Genomic DNA, 22412 nt, shown 5'->3' with positions numbered 1-22412 from the left:
ACAAAACATAGTTATTCATATTTAAATTGTGTAATACAGTGGAGGGCAGATGGACCTGCTGAGGCCAGCAAGCCGTCTGCCATCTTTCTGACAGATGGAGGCCAGCAAGATAGTGCAGACACAGGGTGCCAGGAGGAAAGTCTGTTACTACTATGATGAGAATGTTGGACAAAGCCACTCAGTGAAGGTTTACCAATTCTGCATGATTCATAATTCGCTGCTCAACTATAGTCTCCACTGAAAAATGAAAATCTATTGCCCTCACAAAGCCAATGCCGAGGAGATGACCAAGTACCACAGTGATGACTACATTAAATCCTTGCACTCCATTCGTCCTGATAACATGTCGGAGTACAGCCAGCAGGCACAGAGATTCAACATTGGTGAGGACTGTCCAGTATTTGATGGCCTCTTTGAGTTTCGTCAGTTGTCTGTGGGCGGCTCTGTGGCAAGTTCTGTGAAACTTAATGAGCAGCAGACAGACATCACCATGAACCAGACTGCACCATGCAAAGAAGTCTGAGGCATCTGGCTTCTGCTATGTCAATGATACAGTCTTGGCCCTCCTGGACCTGCTTAGAGAATCACCAGGGGGTGCTGCTTATTGACCTTGATGTTCCACAGTGCATATTGTGCGTATTGACCTTCCGTGCCACGGTGATGGCATGGAAGAGGCCTTCTATGCCACAGACTGGGTCACGACTGTGTCCTTTCATAAATGAGGAGAGTACTTCCCAGGAACTGAGGACCTATGGGATATTGGGGCTGAAAAAGGCAAGTATTATGCTATTAACTACCCACTCTGAGATGGGATTGATAATGAATCCTGTGAGGCCATTTTCAAGCCAGATATGTCCGAAGTAATGGAGATATTCCAGCCTAGTGCTGTGGTCATACAGCGTGACTCAGACTTCATCTGGGGATCAGTTAGGTTGCTTCAATCTGAACATCAAAGGGCATGTCAAGTGTGTGGAATTTGTTATGAGCTTCATCTTGCTGATGCTGATGCTAGGAGGAGGTGTTACATCATTCACAATGTCACCTGCTGCTGGACATAGGAAACAGCTGTGGCCCTGGACACAGAGATCCATAATGAGCTCCCATATAATGACTATTTCAAATACTTCGGACCAGATTTCAAGCTTCATATCAATCTTTCCAATATAACTAACCAGATCACTAATGATGCCTGGAGAAGATCAAACAGCAACTGTCTGGAAACCTGAGAATGCTGCCCCACACACCTAGGGCCCAAATGTGGGCTCTTGCTGAGGATGTAACCTAGAAGAGAGTGACAACAAGGACGAAGACCCTGACAAGTGCATCTCCATCTGTTCCTCTGACAAACAAACTGCCTGTGAGGCCGGGCATGGTGGCTCATGCCTGTAATCCCCACACTTTGGGAGGCCAAGGCAGGTGGATCACCTGAGGTCAGGAGTTCGAGGCCAACCTGGCCAACATGGTGAAACCACATCTCTACTAAAAATAACAACAGTTAGCTGGGCATAGTGGCGCGTGCCTGTGATCCCAGCTACTCAGGAGGCTGAGGCAGGAGGATCACTTGAACCTGGGAGGCGGAGGTTGCAGTGAGCCGAGATTGGGCCATTGCATTGCAGCCTGGGTGACAGAGCGAGACTCCATCTCAAAAAACAAAAACAAAAACAACAAATTGCCTGTGAGGATGAATTCTCTGACTCTGATGAAGAGGGAAAGGGTGGCTGCAAGAACTCTTCCAACTTCAAAAAAGCCAAGTGGGTCTAAACAGGATGAAAGAGAGAAAGACCCAAAAGAGAAGAAGTCACAGCAGAGGAGAAGACCAAGGAGAAGCCAGAGGCCAAAGGGGCCCAGAAGGATGTCAAGTTGGCTGAGCAGGCCTTTCCAGCTCTGGCTTCTTGCTGGGTCCCCTAACAACGTAGATTTTATATTTTCTTTTTCTCTAGACTATTAGTAAATTTTTATTTACTAAATATAAATATCTTGGGGACTAGAGTGAAAGACAGAAACCAGGGTCCTGAGTCCAGGGCAGCTGTGCTGGGTGAGCTCTTCCAGGAGCTGCCTTGCCCCACTTTCCTCCCCAGTTCTTAACTTTGAACGATAAAGGGAGCCAGGTCTGGGTGGAAGGGATACTTGTAGGTAGCCATATAGTAGTTTTGGAAAGGAGTCCTTATTAGCATTCTAGAAGGGGTGGCTGGATCTCCAAGGATCCTCTGTTCTTTCCAGGTTCCTAAGGTAATATTAGACGTTTTAGATTGGTTCTGTTCTGATACCTCCCCACTGTCCTCAGGTAAGCCAAGAAGCTCACACTGCCTGCCCTCTCTGTTCCTCCAATTCTGCAGGTGCAGATTGGTAGTCTAGTTTCCTTTTTTGGATACTATTTTCTTTTTGTGAGACTTTGTAATAAAATGGTACATTTCTATTTTAAAAAATAATAATACATTATGTATTAGAAAAAAAAACTAAACTGTTCATTTTTAACCAGTCTGAGTGTGTGGTATGTGTGTCTGTAGACTATATTTAGCTATATTAAAGTTATTTATCATATGTCAGCTATAAATAGAATATTGATATGAAAACAAAAATACCTTACAGATACAATATTTTTGTTTGAAAAGAGGGAATATTTTATTTCAGATAGAAAAGTCTACCAGCACTTTGAGAGGTCGAGGCGAGCAGATCACTTGAGGTCAGAAGTTTGAGACCAGCAGGACTAACATGATGAAACCCCGTCTCTCCTGAAAATACAAAAAAAAAAAAAAAATTAACCAGGCATGGTGGCATACACCTGTAGTCCCAGCTAGTTAGGAGGCTGAGGCATGAGAGTCACTTGAACCTGGGAGGAGGAGGTTGCAGTGAGCTGAGAACACGCCACTGTACTCCAGCCTGGGCAACACAGTGAGACTCCCATCAAGTTTTCAACTTATTTTCTTTCACTACAATAAGCTTGTATATTCTATTTGTATCTTTCTCTAAAGTTAATAGCTTTGAATAAAAAACAAGAAGTTATACTAGGAATACACATACACATTTGAACTACATGATTATACCTCATAAATAATTTAGTTTGTAAAGGCTGGCTTAGTTGACTTCCTCAAAATCAAAACAATTACCCTTTACATGCCTACCAGGCAAGGAAGGCATGTGCATAGCTCTAATTCCAAGATTTGTTTATTTAAAGAAATATCCTGACTTGTTAGTATTGTGACCTTGAAATTATTTTCTTGGTATCTAAAAGTATGCTTTAATGTAATATTGGGTGTGTTTCTGTACCAGTTAATCAACTAAAAAGTATTCATTAGCTGCCCTCTGTGGCCTAGTGCTATGGCACCTAAGAATGGAGAAGATCACATCTGGAAGTCTTCAACTTGTAAGATAATATTTCTCATTCCAGAGAAAATGTAATATTAGGTTTCAGGTCTACTGAAGTAGCCCTTACCACCTAAAGAGAATTCATAAAGTGCTAGACTGCTACATTAAAGGTGGTATGAGTAGGTCATAGGGCCAGGAAGCTTGGTAGGCACAGGACAAAAACCTGTTTTAGGACCACAGGTGGTCGAGTATCATCCAGGAATGTGACATTACACCTGGATGTAACCTAAGAATACGACTCCATACCAGTTGTGACCAAGGAATATGACTCCGTCACCAGGTGTGACCTGAACATAGCACTCCATTCCTAGGTGTGAATTTACCCATTTTGAGCTGGGAGACTGATTCCATTTAATTCTCTTATGTGCCCTAATTTTGCTCCAAGAAACTAGCTTATGAAAGGAACAAATTATAGCCTAATTCTCCATAAAGTTTTGACACCAAAAAGAGAGAGAGGGAGAGGGAGAGGGAGAAGAAGGAGAAGGGAAGGTGAAGGGAAGGCTAAGGAAAGGCAAAGGGAAGGAGAAAGGAAGGGAGAAAGGGAGGAAGGGAGGAAAGAAAGAAGGAAGGAAAGAAGATAGGAGGGAGGGAGGGAAGGAAGAAAGAAGGAAGAGAGGGAGGGAGGGAGGGAGGGGAAGGAAAGAAGGAAGATCGGGTAATTGAAAGTTGGTTAAATCCTAATTAATGCAGTCAGAAAGATGACTGGTGTGGACAGCAACACCAGACAGACACTTTGGGTTTACGTATCTGAGCTGGTTATAAAAATGTCAAGTCCTGATTACAGAGACTCAGAATGGACCATATTGCAGAAATTTATTTGCAAAATAGTTGTTTGAAACACTGCATCCAAAAAAACAACCATTAGATTCCAAAGCTTCCCTCCAAAACTTACTGAATATTTAAGTAAAACAATAGTTCTTTAAAATGCCAGAGAATAGATGCAGACTCTGCAGAAGTGGTTACCTCCAAGAGAGGCCTTTGAATGTGAGCCTCATTGTGTTTTGGATTTGAGTCTTGACTTCAACATTGGGTCATCCTATTCAGGTGATTGTACTTCTAGGCTTCAGTTTCTGCATCTACAAAATGGGAATAAAAGCAACAACTTCGGAGAGTTGTTTTGAGGAATAAGTGTGACAATGTATATAAAGAACTTAGGCCAGGTGGCTCAGGCCTGTAATCTCTGTACTCTGGGAGGCAAAGGCAAGAAGATCACTTTAGGCCAGAAGTTCAAGACCAGTGTAGGCAACATGGAGAGATGCTGTCTCAAAAAAAAAAAAAAAAAAAAGCCAGCCAGATGTGGTGGTGTGTGCCTGTGGTTCCAGCTATTCAGAAGGCTGAGGCTGTAGAATCACTGTAGCCCAGGAATTTGAAGCTGCAGTGCACTATGATCCTGCCACTGCACTCTGTCCACCTGGGTGATGGAGCGAGACTCTCTCTCTACAAAAACTTTAAAAATTAAAAATAAAAACAGCTTGGCATAGTATCTGTTACCTAATGTATGTTCAACCAATCTTATGACGATGATGGTCATGCTGGGCTGATGATGGTGATGATGATGGTAGTAATGAGGATTGCCACCACCACCTAGAAATGCCAGCATTCCTCTGTCCTTAAATCAAAGACTCTGCTGTTAGCTCAGTTGTAGATGTACAAGAAAAGACAAGTACCCTCCAGGTTTCCCTGGCTGTGGGCCTAGAGCACTAGCAACTTCTGGGACACCTGAGATGAGGTAGCTAGTGGCTGGAGGCCACACCTGTGTAACTCCTTTTACGAGATTTTCTTTAGTTCCCATGCATTAGGCCACTGATTAATTCAATCATTTGACCAATATTTGTTGAACATCTACTATGTGCCAAGGATATAACAGCAAACAAAATACAGTCTTTACTTTCGAGGGATTTACCCACAAATGGAGGAAATGGACAAATAAACATGCAAATTTTAAGATAGTATAAATGTTATAATTGAAATAAGCACAGAATATAGGGCCCCAGAGGGAAGTCCCTATACCATCTTCAGTGACAGCTGAGGTTTCTACAACCATTTAAGTACCTGAAGAAATGTAAACAGGTATTTAACCGGGGAAAACAAGCCCTGACCTATATTATGAAACTTCTATTATTTTTACTTAATTCTCCACTGATATCATCTCTATTTTATTCCCTCCAGAGTAGAAAGATGCTAAGTATTTACTCCTGGTATTGGGAGCCTTGTCTAAAAAATCTATGACTGGGACAAAATTTAGTGTTCCAGTTAAAACTTGTATATTTTAATGAAGATGACTTACTCATTACAATAAAATTAAAGGATTTTTTTCAGTACATGACATTTATACTTTTGAGTGTTTCTAAATTGTTTATTGTTTTTAAAGAATAAGCCTCATTTTAATGAGCTATGAAAATTCTTCCTCTTGGGAACATTTATAGAACATAATGAAATGCTTATAATCTGTTTATAATAACATGTGGGTCAGTAGCAAATATTTAAGAGGACAAAAAAGAGAATATCTCACCATAGTCTGAGTCATAATTTAAACTTCTACTGGAATTGAGTCTTCAAACCAAGAAACAGTGAATAAATTATTACAGTTAAAATAATAAAAAGATATTTTTAAGGGTGTTTAGATTTTGGTAGATTGAATTCTAATTACAGATATTATACTATCATCAGGAAAGTCTAACAAGTTTTGTCAACTGGAAATATATATTTGGTATTTTGTCTTTTTAACTTCATATTTCATTGTGGCAACAAACTTAAAAAAATATTTTCTATAATGTTAATGTCACAAGGGATTCTTTGAACAAGTGTATGCTCAAACACCACTGAGAATATACCTTTGAATTTTACAGTCACCAGAAACACCCTGTGTGACAGTAGCGGGTATTTTGCCCCTGTTTATACTCAGAGACACATTTTGGCATCAATAAGCAGACTCATCTAAAATCCATTTCAAGTAGATGTTGTTGTGGATGATCTGGGCACATGGAGGGTAAGAGAGAGTATAACAAGTTTCAGAGACCCTAGCAACTCACAAGATCTAGGCTGATAGACTACCAAGTCTAGAACCAAAATCCTTAACTAGGGTTGATCAGCTTGTAGGAGCAAAGCCAGTATTTGATCCTAAGCCTCTCTGATTCCCAAAGCCATGTTCTTAACTACTAGGAAACACTCCAGTATTATCTGCCACTCAGGGATCCTGTGCACTGACTTATACCAGGGTGTGTGTGTGTCTCTCTCTGTGTGTGTGCATACATAGAGTGTAACACTAAACCTTAGATTTGAATGGAGGTTCATTTGACTACAGAATTGATCATTCTCCCACATACCTGCTGCCCCCTTGCCCTAGAGACCTCCAGTGATTTTGAGGAAATGATATCCTTCCATTCTTTGATGTAGACACCTATGAGGGTAGTTGGGAGTCTTCCCACTGATAGTTACATATGCATAGCACAGTCAATCAAACGGGAAAAGAAGCAGCTCCTGTTAGCTGATGGGCCAAGTAAAACACATTTCACTCTGCCAAAGAAGCCATTGATTGGACACAGGCAGAGAAGTGGTCAAATCAATGGTAACTAAGAGAAGAGGGGCTGGAAGAGTGTCTGGGCAGAAGTAATCATATGTGCAAAGGCCCAGTGGCAGCAGAGAGTATGGCAAGTTTGAAGTCTGGGCGGAGAGTGGTGAGCTGGAGGGTTTCTTATGCCAATAAAGTCTGGAGAAGTTGGAATGACAAGCACTAACAGGTATTGGGCACTCACTGTGACAAGTGTTTTTAAAGTGTTATCTAATTTAAGCCTCATATTTTTGCCTATGAAAAATAGAGAGAGGCAAAACAAACTGCCAGATAACACGGGCTCTTGTTAAGGGCTCTAGAAGCAATGGGAAGCCATCAGAGGGTTTTAAGCAGAACTAGTGACACAATAAGACTTACATTTCAAAAGGATGATTCTCATCAAAATAAAGTAGGGATGCCCCCACGGGCACCACCCCTTCCAGCCCTCATTGTACCCCAAATTAAAATATTTACATTTGAAACAGTCATGGAGATTGAACTTGAAAATAAATGATTATTCTGAAATAAAGACCGAGATGGTGTTAGTTGAAATGCTCTTTAATTGTTTTGAGGAGTTGGGAAAAGGAATAATGGCTAGTAACCCAGCTCTCTCTACTTCCTGGGAACTGTATTTCAAGACGTTGGACTTAGAAGGAAGCTTATGGGGTAGACTACAAAGGGGAATTGAAGACCTGTCCCCTCCAGGCCCAGGTGGACTGTTAATGCTCCCTCTACCCCATGCCATACTCACTGATGTCTATGAGTCGTAGCAGTGTTTTACTTATACCGCAGGAACACAAATTCCTTCTTCATGGGCCAAATCCAAGCCATGTGTGTTTTTCTTTGACAGTTGCAGTACTTTAAAAAATTGGGAATCTTGCATTAAAATGTTCTGGCTTCTCTGGCGACACTGGGCCACTATTCTCCCTTGGCCCATGGGCTGACAGTGACCCATACTAACCCCCACAAGATGAGACACACCACCTCTTTACTACACACCTGGCCCCACCTCCAGGTGGTGTCCCGCTCAGCTCTAGCCTCATTTCCTTTACCTGCTTGGTCCTGCAGGCATCTCCATTTTGGACCCTGGAGTTGTATTCTGAGATTCACACAAGCTTTGGGGCACTTCAGTTCAAGGATTTAGGAGGCTGAACTGGGAGTTGGGACAAAAGGGAGAAGAGCTGTAAACACAGACAGGTCATCTGTGAACAACCTTCTGGTTGGGTTCTTCCTGGGAGATAGAGGAAGCGTTCCAAGCAGGGAAAGCAAGTGAGATAGTGCCAGGGTGAGAATGTGTGTAGCAACTGTGAGATAATGAAGAAATGATGCAATGGACATAGTGAGAGGTAGAGTTCATTTGGTAGCTGTGGTTACAGTTTGGAGAATGAGGTGAAAATTTGAACCTAAAGCATTAGAGAGCCATTGCAGACCCTTAAGCAGGTTGAATTTTGAATAGTGGCACATTAGGACCAATAGCCTGGAGGCACCCTCTATAGGAAGGAGAGTGGCCCTTACAAACCTGAATGCTTTTCCCTGGATTAGGAATTGGGTATACTGAAAATAGAGGGCCAGAAGCCAGCATGGGCCCACTTAGCTTTCATTGGCATGAGACACTGGTTATAGTAAAAGGACTAGTCTTGAAAATTTAGCATCACCGGGAGAAAAATCAAATGCAATAAAAATTAGACTCAGTTAAGAATGGAGGAATTTTTACTATGACACAGCACCATTGTAAAAAATCTCCCGCCTCGTGCCAAGGGGTCCGTGCTGCTAAACTCCTCCCCTGAGTCACTGCATTTGAGTACTCTCAGCGCAGTCGGCACAGCGAGAGCAGCTGGGTGCAAGGCCTTCTCCAGGCTTACATAAAGTATAGGTCTTGACCAAACGTGGAAAACCTTTAGGGACATGAAAACCATTAGGGATCCGTAGCCCTGACTTGAACCAAGCAGAATAAACAAACCCCTGCCCAAATCGGAACTCACTGGACGCCTTTCAGAGTTATCCAAGGGGAAAGGCTGGAGGCCTCAAGGGTCTTCGAGTGGGTTAATGTCTTGTTTCGGCTGCCTAGCTCAAGTCTGATGTGGCTTTATCTGTGCTTTCCTATGTTCTTTTCTCAAATGTCTTAACGCCTCAGTGGCAAATCCACAAATGGATTGTGTTTTGAACCTATAATGTATACCATACTATATTTTCCCTGCTAATGGTATAGTAAAGCCCAAGTTAGACCTTTTGTTACAAAAGATTCAGGAACTGGGCTGGAAAGGTTCCAGGTAGCATTCACATTTTCCATGGACAGGGCCTTGGTAAGTTCTCAACCTTATTTCTATTTTCAATATCCTTTGTCACTCTTTCCAGCCTCACGATCTAGTTTTCTACACACAGAATGTAGAGAAACGCTGTGTCTCTCTCCCCCAACAGTTAAGTGGCATCATTTTCACTCTTTTTATCCCAGTTTTTTTTTTCAAGTTGAGGAGGCAGGGTCGGGCGTGGTGGCTTATGCCTGTAATACCAGCACTTTGGGAGGCTGAGGCAGGCAGATCACCTGAGGTCAGGAGTGCGAGAATAGCCTGGCCAACTTGGGGAAACTCTGTCTCTACTAAAACTACAAAAATCAGCCGGGTATTGTGGCAGGCGCCTGTAATCCCAGCTACTCGGGAGGCTGAGGCAGGAGAATCACTTGAACCCAGGAGGTGGAGGTCGCAGTGAGCCAAGATGGCGCCACTGCACTCCAGCCTAGGCAACAGAGGGAGACCTTGCCTCGAAAGAAAGAAAGAAAGAAAGAGAGAAAGAGAGAGAGAGAGAGAAAGAAAGAGAGAGCAAAGAAAGAAAGAAAGAAAGAAAGAAAGAAAGAAAGAAAGAAAGAAAGAAAGAAGGAAAGAGGAAGCAGAGTAGAGAATGATGAATGTTCATTCATCCAATAAATAGTCAATTGAGTGCCTGCCGTGGACTGGATGCTATGCTAGGCACCATATTGTGACAGCGGAGGGGGCTGGATTGAAGAAGAATGAAACAATACCCTAGTTCCCTGATATTCACAATGTGTTAAAGATGGAGATGGGCATAGAGATGGGAAACCAAAGCACAGAGCAGCTAAGAACCAAGCCCTAGATGGTCACAAATCCATAGCTCACAGAAGCGTGATCTGAACTATCATGGAGCTCTTACCTTGCCTCTAGTCTACCTGTAGGAAATATAATAGAACGTAGCACAATATAGGAAACGTTTGCAGAATGCCTGCCACCCCTGTTCTAGCTAGGGATGAAAACAATGAAATAAGCACTGTTCTTAATTCTAGGAGTTGATTTAGATTAACAAAGAGACAGACATGAACCAGTGGTTACATTGCAGCATGATACACAAAAGGCAAAAATTGGTGATTAAGAATGTGGAGTTTGATGACAGATAGACCTAAGTCCCAGATCAACCATATAGAAACTGCATGATCTGGGGCAAGTTACTTAACTCTTCTCTTCTAAGTTTCATCGTCTTATCTGTAAAATAGGACAATGCAGACACTTGCCTCAGGTAATTATAATGGGTTAAAAAGTAAATTAATGAATATAAAGTGATTAGAACACTGTCCAAAAAAAGTGGAGATGGAGCAAAGAAGGCACTCAGAAATGGCAAGAACAAAGGCTTAGCTGCAGGATGGGGGCTGGAGGGGTCAGGTTTGGCAGGAGCGGGGAACATACAGGGGGCCTTGAGAAATGGAACTGGAATGGGCGTCCTGGTTTGCAGGTGCATTGGGCCCTAGGTCAGGGCAAATCTTGGGAGGATAGGGATCCAGGACAGCAGCTACTCCCAGCTCTTGCTTTCAAGGTTCATTTCTTCCATTCACACCTGGCCCTTATCGCTATTCCAAGTTGTACTGGCCACAATCAGTTCTCACCTGCCCTGGAAGGTCTCTCTGGTCTTCCTCCCTAGTTCAGTTGGATCATGCATGGGCAAATAAATCCCTTTTCTCCTTCTCTAGCTCAACAATGAGGAAGTTGGAATTTTTTAATGCAAAATTTTCCTTTCCAAGGAAAAGAGAGAAAGGATGGAAGGAAGAGAGGGTAGGAAAAGGGACTATAGGAAGTGGAAGGAAAGGGAAAAGGAAGGAAAGGATATACAGACACACAGAAACACAGAAACAGATATGTTCAGCAAAGCGTAGACGTCATACCTCATTTATCAAAAGTGGGTCACAGATCAGCCTTGCCAATGGTTTCCACTTGTAGGACCTCCAGTGCTTATTCTCTTCCTTGCTTCTACCCTGAATGTCTGGACTTCGAGAGATTAAACTAGTTGTCCGAGAAGAGTTGGCTGCCATGGCTGCCGTGTCTATGCCAGAACTTTCTAACCTCTCACACAGCACCCCAGATCTTTAATCCCCTTGGCCCTGTTCATTCCACTCTACCTTGACACTGGTTACAGTAAAAGGACTAGTCTTGAAGATTTAGCATCACTGGGAGAAAAATGAAATGTAATGAAAATTAGAGTCAGTTAAGAATGGAGGCATTTTTACTACGACACAGCACCATTGTAAAAAATCTACCCCCGTGTGCCAAGGGGTCCATGCTGCTAAACTCCTCAGTCAGTGCATTTGAGTGCTTTTGGCGCAGTCGGCATAGCCAGAGCAGCCCAGAAGGTGGCTTCAAAAGCTTGGTGTGGTCAGTTCACAGAGGCTACTTGAATCAGTCTTTGACCCTTGACTGATCTGAGCCAATCAAGTTCACAGAATACTGACTTCTAACCCAAATGCCATTTCTCAATTTCTGAGAGCTACATGCAGCTCAGTTGCTGCAAGTAATAAAAACAACAGCAATAATAACTGCCTTTTATTGAATCAGGCACTACATGTCATAAACTGTTCTAAGTGCTTTACAAACATCGACCCTCTTGCAACTAAAAGTGTGGTCCCAGAACCATCAGAATCTCAAGCCTCACCTGAGACTTCGGGTCAGAAACTGCATTTTTTTAAATAAAATTCCCAGATTAAAAACCTGGGTTCTAGTTCTGGCAATACAACCTTAATCTTTTCTCCTCTGCCTTCTGTCTTTGAGTCCCTTGGTCTCATTCAGTTTCAAGGTCAACTTTAAAATCTCCCAATTCCCTTCCATCGAGAAAATGTTTGATTCTCTTTGGTGCCCAGAGTCCATATTCAACAACGATAAAACCCACTCAGATTGACCAGAAGGAAGTTCTGGTTGATGATTGTTCCTTCAGAGACAGCAGGGGCTGGGAAGTCGGGTCCCTTCAGGTGAAGGGATTACAGAATAATTAGATATGATTCACCAGCTGTCTCAAAGTAGTATCTTCTTGTATTTTTTATATTTATTTCTGTAACTGTAGACAAAAAGGAAATTGCCCTGAAAGAAATAACTGGCCAGTAAGTAATTAGGACTCCAATGGAGTGAACGAGCCATGTGTCTTATGTGTATAAATGACCTATTTACCCACGTTGCTAACTTTCATGTGCTTATAAACAAGTAGATGTTAACACACTCCCGGTGTATATGACAACCTCTGTGGAGGTCATGTGGAAACACGTGGGCCTTCCACTATGGCCCCCCCGCTGTGCTGAGTGTTGTATGCATGTTTTCTGTACTTCTCAAAACAACCTGGCAAGGTAGAATTATAATCCTCATTTCAAAGATGAGAAAACTGAGACTTAGAGGCTAAGTTGATGCCCCTACAAATTTCAGTTATTTAAGAAGGAGACTGAAGAGAGAGAAGATAACTGGTGACTTCAGACCCTTTGTTGTCCTGAACCCCAAACTTTCCTGGCTCAGTCTGCAAGCCCAAGGCCCTGTGGTTAGGCTTGGTAGGTTCCCTTGTTTTAGCAGGCTGTTTGAAGAAGATGTAGTGATCCCAATCCACTTCCACTCAGAGGCACACCAAAGTATTTGTTCCAGCCACATAGGATACTTTACCTGTGAGGAGTTTAGGGAAATTCATTTCTGCTATCTTATCTGTGAAGAGTTTAGGGAAATTGATATTCTGCTGTATCATCTCCTATCTTCCATGGTATTTTGCAGTCCTTCTAGCTGGGAGTTCACAGGAGGTTGACCAGATGGCCTGCTGTTCTGAGTGATTAATTAGAGGGTTAAGCATCTAGGGAGTATCTAAGCAAGGATTTGAACTTGAGTATATCCCACTTCAGAGCCCATGCCTCTGAGCACTCTCCTTTATATGATATGGAGCCCTGGGGAGGCCTCTGGTTGGAGGAAGTATCTGCAGTGAGTAAAGGTGCCCAGGACTCTCAGGCCTGCAGCCCTGATTTGCACAGTGAGAGCTGGCAGCAGTCCAGTGGGAATGGGGGTTCACAGATGCCAGGTTCTGGCAGTCTGAGCTGTCCATGGTCAGCTGTGGAGGCCAACACCTCCTTTGTCTATACTGCTCAGTCTCTCCAGAGAGAGGCCAGCAGCTGTTCTTCCATGTCCTATAACTGTTTTATACCAAATCAGAAAGAAACTGACCTCAGGAAGGAAATTTGAGGTCTCCCCCAGACCTGTATAACTCATGTGCATTTTCTTTACATGTCTCATTGGGCTGGCCTTCATCCTCCCACCTCCCACTGCCATCATGGAAATCATCTCTTACAAGGCCAAATAGCCCATCTAATCCTCTAGACTTTGGCCTATAGTGGGTTCCATAAGAACTCCCCTTGGTCTTTCACAGCATAGGACAATCAGGAGCTTGTTGCAAATACTCAACTTGGGTGGAAGGCAAGGGAAAGCAATCAGAATATACACAAAGGGACCAATTCTCAAGACAACTGGTGGGCAAATGGACGCAAACTTAGCCCAAGACATGAAAGAATAACAAATACCTCCAAGATTTTGGTCCTGGGGAAATGAAGGTTGTGCTATAAAAAGAACGTGAAAAGTTAGATCCAGTTTTGATATCTTGACTTTGAGATGCTGGGACATTCAAGTAGACTGCCAACAGAAGCATTAGGATTTTATTGGGGCGAGAGGTCAAAACCAGAGTCACACATTTATAAGCCATCTGCTTAACTGCGATGGTTACAGCTTGAGGTGAACTTTCTTAGGATGAGACAGTGGTGTGCAAAGGACTGAGATCTGTAAGTTCAGGCTGAAAGGCTGCGAGGGGGGCAGAAATGACCACCATGGCTGGAAAGTTAAGAAGAAAGCCACAATAAGGTAGTGTCCTGAGCCAAGACTCAAAGAAGGTCCTTGGGTTTGGGCTTAAAGTTGTAGTTTCCCAAGTCCCCTCCACAAAACAACTCTGTGGTGATTTTAATGCACCCAGTCATAATATCCCAAAATGAATCACTAGACACTTTGGCATAGTCATTTTTTTCCTATTAGAAGTAGGTTTGACTGGCTAACCATATAAAGAAGAATGGAACTGGACCCCCTACCTCTCACCATATACAAAAATTAACTCAAGATGGATTAAAGACTTAAATGTAAGACCTCAAACTATAAAAGTCCTAGAAGAAAACCTAGGAAAAACCCTCCAGATGTTGGCCTAGGCAAAAAATTTATGACTAAGTCCTCAAAAGCAAATGCAACAGAAACAAAAATAGACAAATAGGACTTAATTAAACTAAAGAGCTCTTGAACAGCAGAAGTGGGTTTGACTTTGTCAATAAAGATTTTCTACTTAAATCATCAAACGTAGCTTAAAAAATTGTTAACTGCATAGTTAAATATTAAACAGTTCCTATACAACCTTGTTTATTGCTAGATTAAATGCATTGCATAGGTGGAATCCACATAGTATACAATGAGTACTAAATGTGTAATAGCATTTGGTCAACAAGTGGAATGCTGCAAATCTATGACCTTCTAGGTTTTGGTCCCATTTCAGTTGAAAAGGGAAAATAAACAATTATGAGTTCCCTCGTAAATTAAACTCTGGTACCCAAACTGCAACAAATGGTTAAAAGCCTGGGCTTTGGAGTCACCTGCATGTGATTCAGAATTCTGGCCTCATTAGTTAACTACCTGTGAATATTTGGACAAGTTACTTAACATCTCTGAGTTTCCTCATCTATAAAATGGAATACTAATTGTACATCAGCCACGGAGTTGCTGATAGAACTGAATAAGATACCTAAATAAAATTTTTCAAGTAATATGCTTAGATAGCTAAGCAGCACATTCTGTAAATGTTAGCAAGTAATTTTATCAGTATCATTACTACTGCTTCCTTTTTTAGGGGAAAAAAATTCCAAGTCCCTGTGTGTTTTTCTCGTTAACTTAAGTGACTTTGCCTACCCAAAGTCTGGTACAGGTTATTCTGCAATAGTGTGTTCAAAATCAGAAATATCATGCACTGGTTTTAAGTCACAGAGCTATTTTAATTGATACTTGTATCATCAAAGGTTGAAAATGTGATTATAATAACAAACAACAATAAAAGGTGCACGTTCAACATTACTTTCAAAATATGTATAGATTTTCTTTCTTTAAAACAAACATAATTTTTAAAAATATCAGATTGTTTATGATATGAAGTCATAGTTACAGTCACATTGCAGTTTACCATCTGTTCTTGTCCAAAATACAGGCCCAAGTTAGAGCCAGAATTGCAAAATGACAGTAAATGTCTGTTGGTCTTGTACAAAGCTCTTCTCAGTTAGACCATACTTAAACATGTAATATATTCATATAAAAATGAATGTAGAGTTAAACATGAAAATCAATCAATGCAATATATCATATTAATAGAACAATGGACAAAAACCACACGGGCATCTCAATAGACATAGAAAAAGCATTTCACAAAATCCAACATCTTTTTATGAAAAAAACACTCAACAAAATAGAAATAGAAAGGAACTTCCCCAACCTGATAAAGTGCATCTATGCAAAACCCACAGCTAACATCACGCATGCTGATGAAAGACTAAAAACTTTCCACCTAAGATGAAGAACCAAAAAGATGTACTGTCAGTTCTAGCCAGGGCAGTTAGGCAACAAAAATAAATAAAAGGCAACCAGATAGAAAAAGAAGAAGTAAGACTATTTCTATTATCAGATGATGTACTCATATATAGAAAATCCTAAGGAATTCACTAAAACACTATTAGAATTAATAAATGAGTTCAGCAAGGTTGCAGCGTACAAGATCTGTTGTATTTCTATAAACCAGCCATTAACAATCCAAAAATGAAATCAAGAAAAAAATCCATTTATAGTAGTATGAAAACGAAGCAAATACTTAGGAATAAATTTAACAAAAAAAGTGCAAGACTTATATATTGAAAACTACAAGATACTGTTGAAAGAAATTGTTAAAGACCTAAACGAATGGAAAGACATCCTGTATTCATGAAATGGAAGATTTAGCATTGTTCAAATGGCAATATCTTTGCAAAGCAATCTGTAGATTAAGTACAATCTCTATAGAATTCAACCTGTCTTTTTTGCAGAAATGAATAGGGAACCCAGAATAGCCAAAATAATTTTTTAAAAGATTTCTCATTTCAAAACTTACTACAGAGCTATAGTAACCAAAATGTTGTGATACAGGCATAAAGACAGACATAAAGACCAATGGAATAGAACACAGAGTCCAAAAATAAACCCTAACATATATGGTCAAATAATTTTCAACAAAGATGCCAAAACCTTTCAATGGGGATGGAACAAGCCTTCCAGTAAATGGTGCTGGGGAAACTGGATATCCATATGCCAAACAATGAAGTTGGGCCCTTACCTTCCACCATGTATAAAAGCTAACTCAAAATGAATCGAAGACCTACACAGAAGACCTAGAACTATAAAACTCATAGAAAATGTAGAGGAAAAGCTTCACAACATTGGGTCTGGCAATGATTTCTTGGATATATACCAAAGGTACAGGTAACAAACAAACAAAAATAGATAAATTGGAATTAAAAAACTTTTCTGCATCAAAGGACACTATCAACAGAGTAGAAAGGCAACCTACGGAATGGGAGAAAATATTTGCAAATCACATATATAATAAGAGATTAATAGCCAGAATACATAGAGAACTAAAATTCAACAACAGAGAACCCAACAACACAATTCAAAAATGGGCAAAGGACTTGAATCGATGTTTCTCTAAAGAAAATGTACAAATGGCCAATAAACACATGAAAAGATGCACAACATCATTAGTCATTAGGAATATTAACATCAAAACCATAAAGTACAGGACGGGCATGGTGACTCACGCCTGTAATCGCAACACTTTAGGAGGCCAACGTGGGAAGATTGCTTGAGGCCAGGAGTTCAAGCCCAGCCTAGTCAATGTGGCAAGACCCCTGTCTCTATTTTAAATATATATATATATATATATATATACACATATATATTTAAAACTATAAGGTACCACTTCACCCAGTAGGATAGATAATTGGGGAAAAAAAAAAGTAAGAAAGAAAACTAGTGTTGACAAGGATGTGGGGAAATTGAAGCCCTAAGCATTGCTGGTGGGAACTTAAATTGGTACAACCCCTGTAGGAAACAATTGGAATGTCCTCCAAATGCTAAACATAGGAGTTACCATATGATCCAACAATCCACTGCTAGTTATATGCCCAAGAGAAGTGAAAACATGCATTCACACAAAAATTTTATCCAAATGCTCGTAACAACATTAGTCATAACAGCCAAAAAATGTAAACAAACCAAATGTCCAAGAACTGATGAATAAACAAAATGTGGTATATACATACAATGGAATATTATTCAGTTATTAAAAAGAAATGAAATATTTATACATATTACAACATTGATAAACCTTGAAATCATTATGCTAAGTGAAAGAAGCCAGACACAAAAGGCCACATATTCTATGATCTCATTATATGAAATGTCCAGCATGGGCAAATCCTTAGAGACAGAAGGTAGACTAGTAGTTGTCAGGGCCTGGGTGAGAGGGACTGGGGGAGTGGAGTGATGGCCAACATATACAGAGTTACATGTTTTAGGAGGTGATGTACATGTTCTGAAATTGATTATGGTGATAGTTACACAACTCTGTGAATATACTAAAAACCACTGAATTGTACACTTTATTTTTTTTTGTTCTTGTTTTTTAAAAAATGCAGAATGCTTCACAAATGTATATGTCATTCTTGCGCAGGTGCCTTGCTAATCTTCTCTGTGTCATTCCAATTTTAGTATATATGCTGCTGAAGCACAAATTATATACTTTAAACTGTACAGTTTAGAAAGTTAAAAAAAAAGAGAGAGAGAGAGAGACAGGGTCTCACTCTGTTGCCCAGGCTGGAGTGCGGTGGCACAATCATAGCTCACTGCAGTCTCAAACTCCTGGGCTGAGGTTCCCCTCCCACCTCAGCCTCTCAAAGTGCTGGAATTATAGATGTGAGCTACTGTGCCCAGTCTAGAAAATAAATGTTACGGTATGTGAATTATATCTCAGTTTAAAAAAAGAATGGACATAAATAGCTCAGCAATGTTTTAGCATGAAAGAATTTAACTCAGAATGTTCTGACATCTTGATGGGGTGTGATAATAATGCCACAGTGGAAGGGATGTGAATATTAACAGAAAAAAAAACTGTTTCCTCTATACTCACAACACTTCTGACACCAAATGTGTGGGGTTTTCCATACCAACAATGTATTCTCCATCTCTCCTGACACCAACTGGGTGTCTTATAATGCAATTCTGACATTTTCCACCTGGAGCTAGCATCAGACACCATGGGTTAAGTAGGTGCTCAGTGCCACAGGATTGGTCCCACTTCAGACACCAATCACAAGTCCTGGGCCTTTGGTATTTCTGACCAAATTGGCTACAAACTGGGGGTCTTCATGACTCTCTTCTGAGTTTTGATCATTTGCTCTAATGGGCTCACAGAACTCAGGGAAACACTTTACTTACTTTACCAGTTTATGATAAAGGATGCAAATGAACAGCCAGATGAAGAGGTGCATAGAGCAATGTGTGGGGAAGGAAGTGTGGAGGTTCCATACCCTCTCTGGGTGACCACCTTCCCAGCACCTCCTTGTGTTCATTCACCCGGAAGCTCTGTGTACCCCATAGGTGAGGAATTTTTATTGAGGCTTCATCACTTCAGCATGATTAATTTAGTCAGTCTTCAATTCCTTTCCCCTCCCCAGAGGATGGTGGGTGGGGCTTAAAATTCCAAGCTTGTAATCATGCCTTGGTTTTTCTTGTGCGCAGCCCTCATCTTGAAGCTATTCAGGAGCCCACCAAGAGTTACCTCATTAGAACAAAAGACACTCCTATCACTAGGAAACTCCAAGGGATTTAGGACCATATATTAGAAAAAAAGATGCTCCTAGAGTTTTAGGAGCCCTGTGTCAGGAACTGGGAGCAGAGACCAAATATATATATTTTTTTATTACGTCACACATATTCTTTTCATAGAGGGAAGAACTGACGAGTTAAGAACAGCCTTTTATTGGTGTTTTGGGGGGCGGGGTCTTTTTTAAATTGGGGGATTCAGTAGTACAGTGTGTGGCAAGATGATACAGACATTTCTTTTTGTATGAGTAAGTGAGGTATCACTTGGGATCTTAAAAAATATTTTCTTTTTATTATGGTGGGCACCACACCAAAGGGTGCAAGTTGCAGGTTATAAAAACAGAGCAAAAGTTTCCATAGCCTGAAATGGTTGGAAATATGACTGAGTCTCCTCGTTGAGCTTCTAAGATGAAAGGCCCCAGAATTCCCTATTCCTCTTGCAAATGTTGAATTAATGATGATAATAAGATGGCTGACTATTGAGGGCTGAATGTGTAGTAAACATTTACATGCTTTTTCTTGTTTTAATTTCCCCATCATCACTGTGACATACCCATAGTTGTTTAGAACATACCCAAGGTCATGAAGCAAGTCGCAACTGAGCTGGGCTGCGATCACACATACCTGTGAGCCCCAAGATCCCACTCTACTTCTACTCTGGGGGAGCTGCCCCCAGGAGCTTATAGCACCTGAGATCCTAACCACACCAGTAAGGGAGGCAGTAGAGTATGGAGGCAGTGCCCTAGACTGGGAGTCAAGGTCCCTGAGTTCTGGTCCACCTTTGCCACTAATCAGCTCTGTGACCTTGGGCAAGAAGCTTGGGCAAGAAGCTCAGAGGCATGGTTTTCTGATGTGTAAAGTGTGGAAAATTCATCCCAGCTATCCCTGTAGTTCCTTCCAACTCAGGCATTCAGCCCGAGTCCTGCCTCATTCACCCTCTGATTTGTATGTTGAGACTAAAAGGAAGAAAACCTTCCAGTCAGTGTAGGCTGGCGATTTCAAGATGCTGGACTTTGGTGTTGGACCGATGTGGCACTGGTTCCATTATTTATCTCAGTGTGATGTTTAGCAAGTTCTTTAATTGTGTCCCCATCTGCTAATGGGAATAATAACAGCGTGGGGTGCTGTGCTGTCTACATAGAGTGGTTGTGAGTATTGAGTGAGATCTTGGTAGACAGCTTTAATGCAATTCCTGGCACATTGTAAGTACTGGGATGTTATATTATTTTATGTTAAATAATATTATAATTTATTTATGATGATGATTGTTGATTGTTATAAAACAGAGGCACAGAATCCTTTCAGAATAATTAGTGTAGTTTCAATAGCTCACCCAGGTCAGACTTTGGAGCTCAGATTGCCTGATTACGCTGAGTTTTGAAACCATTCCATATCTAGAAGGTCAGCCATACCTCAGGACTATGCTGCTGGGTAAGAGGGCATCAGATTGTCACCAAAAACACTCCAGAGTTCCCCTTTTGTAAACTTTGAGTCAGTAATGCCATCTTCCCCTATATGAGACAACACACTATTACAACTTACCATATGAATTTTAACTCAAATATTCTTTTTTACCCAATGTAATCAGAAATAGATGAGTGATCAGTGACAGAGACTAATAAAACAGTTAATTAATGTGCTATAAAAAGAACAGATGAGAAAATACTGCTCCCTGGAAATTTCCCAATGCGGGTAGGGAATTTTTCTCTTTCAATGTTATTTAACGTAATAAGCACAGATAAAGTTATATTTACAAGATTGTTTATCACAGTGTTATTATAATGGTAAAAAGTTGTAAATATAAAGAGCCATCGAAAATCTAATATTACAAGAATAGCCTCAGAGTTGGGGGAAAAGTGCACTATAGCGTTTTTTTAAGTTAGAAAAAAATGTGTTCCCTGATCCTAATTTTGTGAATATTGTGTGTGTTTATGGAAAAATATGAAATGTAACAACAAAAACAGCAGAGATTACCTCTGGGTATGAGATTATTATTTTAAATTTTCTTCTTCTTTTTTTTTTTTGAGATGGAGTTTCGCTCTTGTTGCCCAGGCTGGAGTGCAATGGCGTGATCTCAGCTCACTGCAACCTCCGCCTCCCGGGTTCAAGCGATTCTTCCGCCTCAGCCTCCCACAAATTTTCTTCTTTATACTTTATATTTTCTATGTTTTCACAGTGAGCATGTTTCTTTGGAACTGTAGCAAAAGTTGTTTATTTTATTAATGGAGATTCTGTCAACTTTTTTCTTTTTGCTCTAAGGCTCTTCTATCTGGTAGATTGTTTCATCTGAATATGTCTTAACACCCAGTCTGAATATGTCGGTTTTTTTTTCTCTTTTAAGTACTGACTTAGAAGTAATATGCTTCATTGATTTTATGAGCTCATCTTTTTCATGTAATGTTCAGGACAAGACAGACACATTTGTTGCAAGAATGATTTTGTTACTTTGAAAACCAATAACAGATAATAAGATAAAATAACCAATTAACTAAACTTTTTCTAAAACCATCACTTCCCTGTTGAAAGCAATTTTCAGCTCTTCCTGAGATTTAGTGTATTTAAGTTAGCTCTGAATCTTCCATAAGAAGAAATCAATGTTCTTCTGTCTCTGTCGTATTTTATATAATTAGAATTGTACCGCTAAAGGACTATTAAATGTGCAATTGAGAATCTAATACTTAAAACAAGTCTGCAAAGTTAATTCAAAGCAAAGCAAAATGGATAGAGTAGATAGAATAAGTTTTTCCTACTTTCTTCTCTAATTGTAACTTTTTTTTTATACTTTAAGTTTTAGGGTACATGTGCACAACGTGCACGTTTGTTACATATGTATACATGTGCCATGTTGGTGTGCTGCACCAATTAACTCCTCATTTAACATTAGGTATATCTCCTAATGCTGTCCCTCCCCCCTCCCCCCACCGCACAGCAGGCCCCAGTGTGTGATGTTCCCCTTCCTGTGTCCATGTGTTCTCATTGTTCAATTCCCATCTATGAGTGAGAACACGCAGTGTTTGTTTTTTTGTCCTTGCGATAGTTTGCTGAGAATGATGGTTTCCAGCTTCATCCATGTCCCTACAAAGGACATGAACTCATCATTTTTTATGGCTGCATAGTATTCCATGGTGTATATCTGCCACATTTTCTTAATCCAGTCTATCATTGTTGGACATTTGGCTTGGTTCCAAGTCTTTGTTATTGTGAATAGGGCCGCAATAAACATACGTGTGCATGTGTCTTTATAGCAGCATGATTTATAGTCCTTTGGGTAT

The 22412-nt window shown here is 40.6% G+C and overlaps 1 protein-coding gene, 1 non-coding gene and 1 pseudogene across 5 annotated transcripts in view; 2 read left to right on the top strand and 1 right to left on the bottom strand.

Annotated features, from left to right (window-relative positions):
- Positions 1–22412, top strand: part of PLCE1 (phospholipase C epsilon 1) — a 350498-nt gene that overhangs the window by 151332 nt on the left and 176754 nt on the right. The window lies entirely within an intron of this gene.
- LOC116478160 (histone deacetylase 1-like) lies at positions 116–1908 on the top strand (annotated as a pseudogene).
- Positions 17945–18047, bottom strand: LOC116466107 (U6 spliceosomal RNA). The gene has a single exon (XR_004247365.1). It is a non-coding gene; the product is annotated as a U6 spliceosomal RNA (small nuclear RNA).

This window comes from Hylobates moloch, unplaced genomic scaffold (assembly GCF_009828535.3).
Source record: "Hylobates moloch isolate HMO894 unplaced genomic scaffold, HMol_V3 SCAFFOLD_3, whole genome shotgun sequence".
Classification (NCBI taxonomy): Eukaryota; Metazoa; Chordata; class Mammalia; order Primates; family Hylobatidae; genus Hylobates; species Hylobates moloch.
This window is presented reverse-complemented; position numbering and strand designations above follow the sequence as displayed.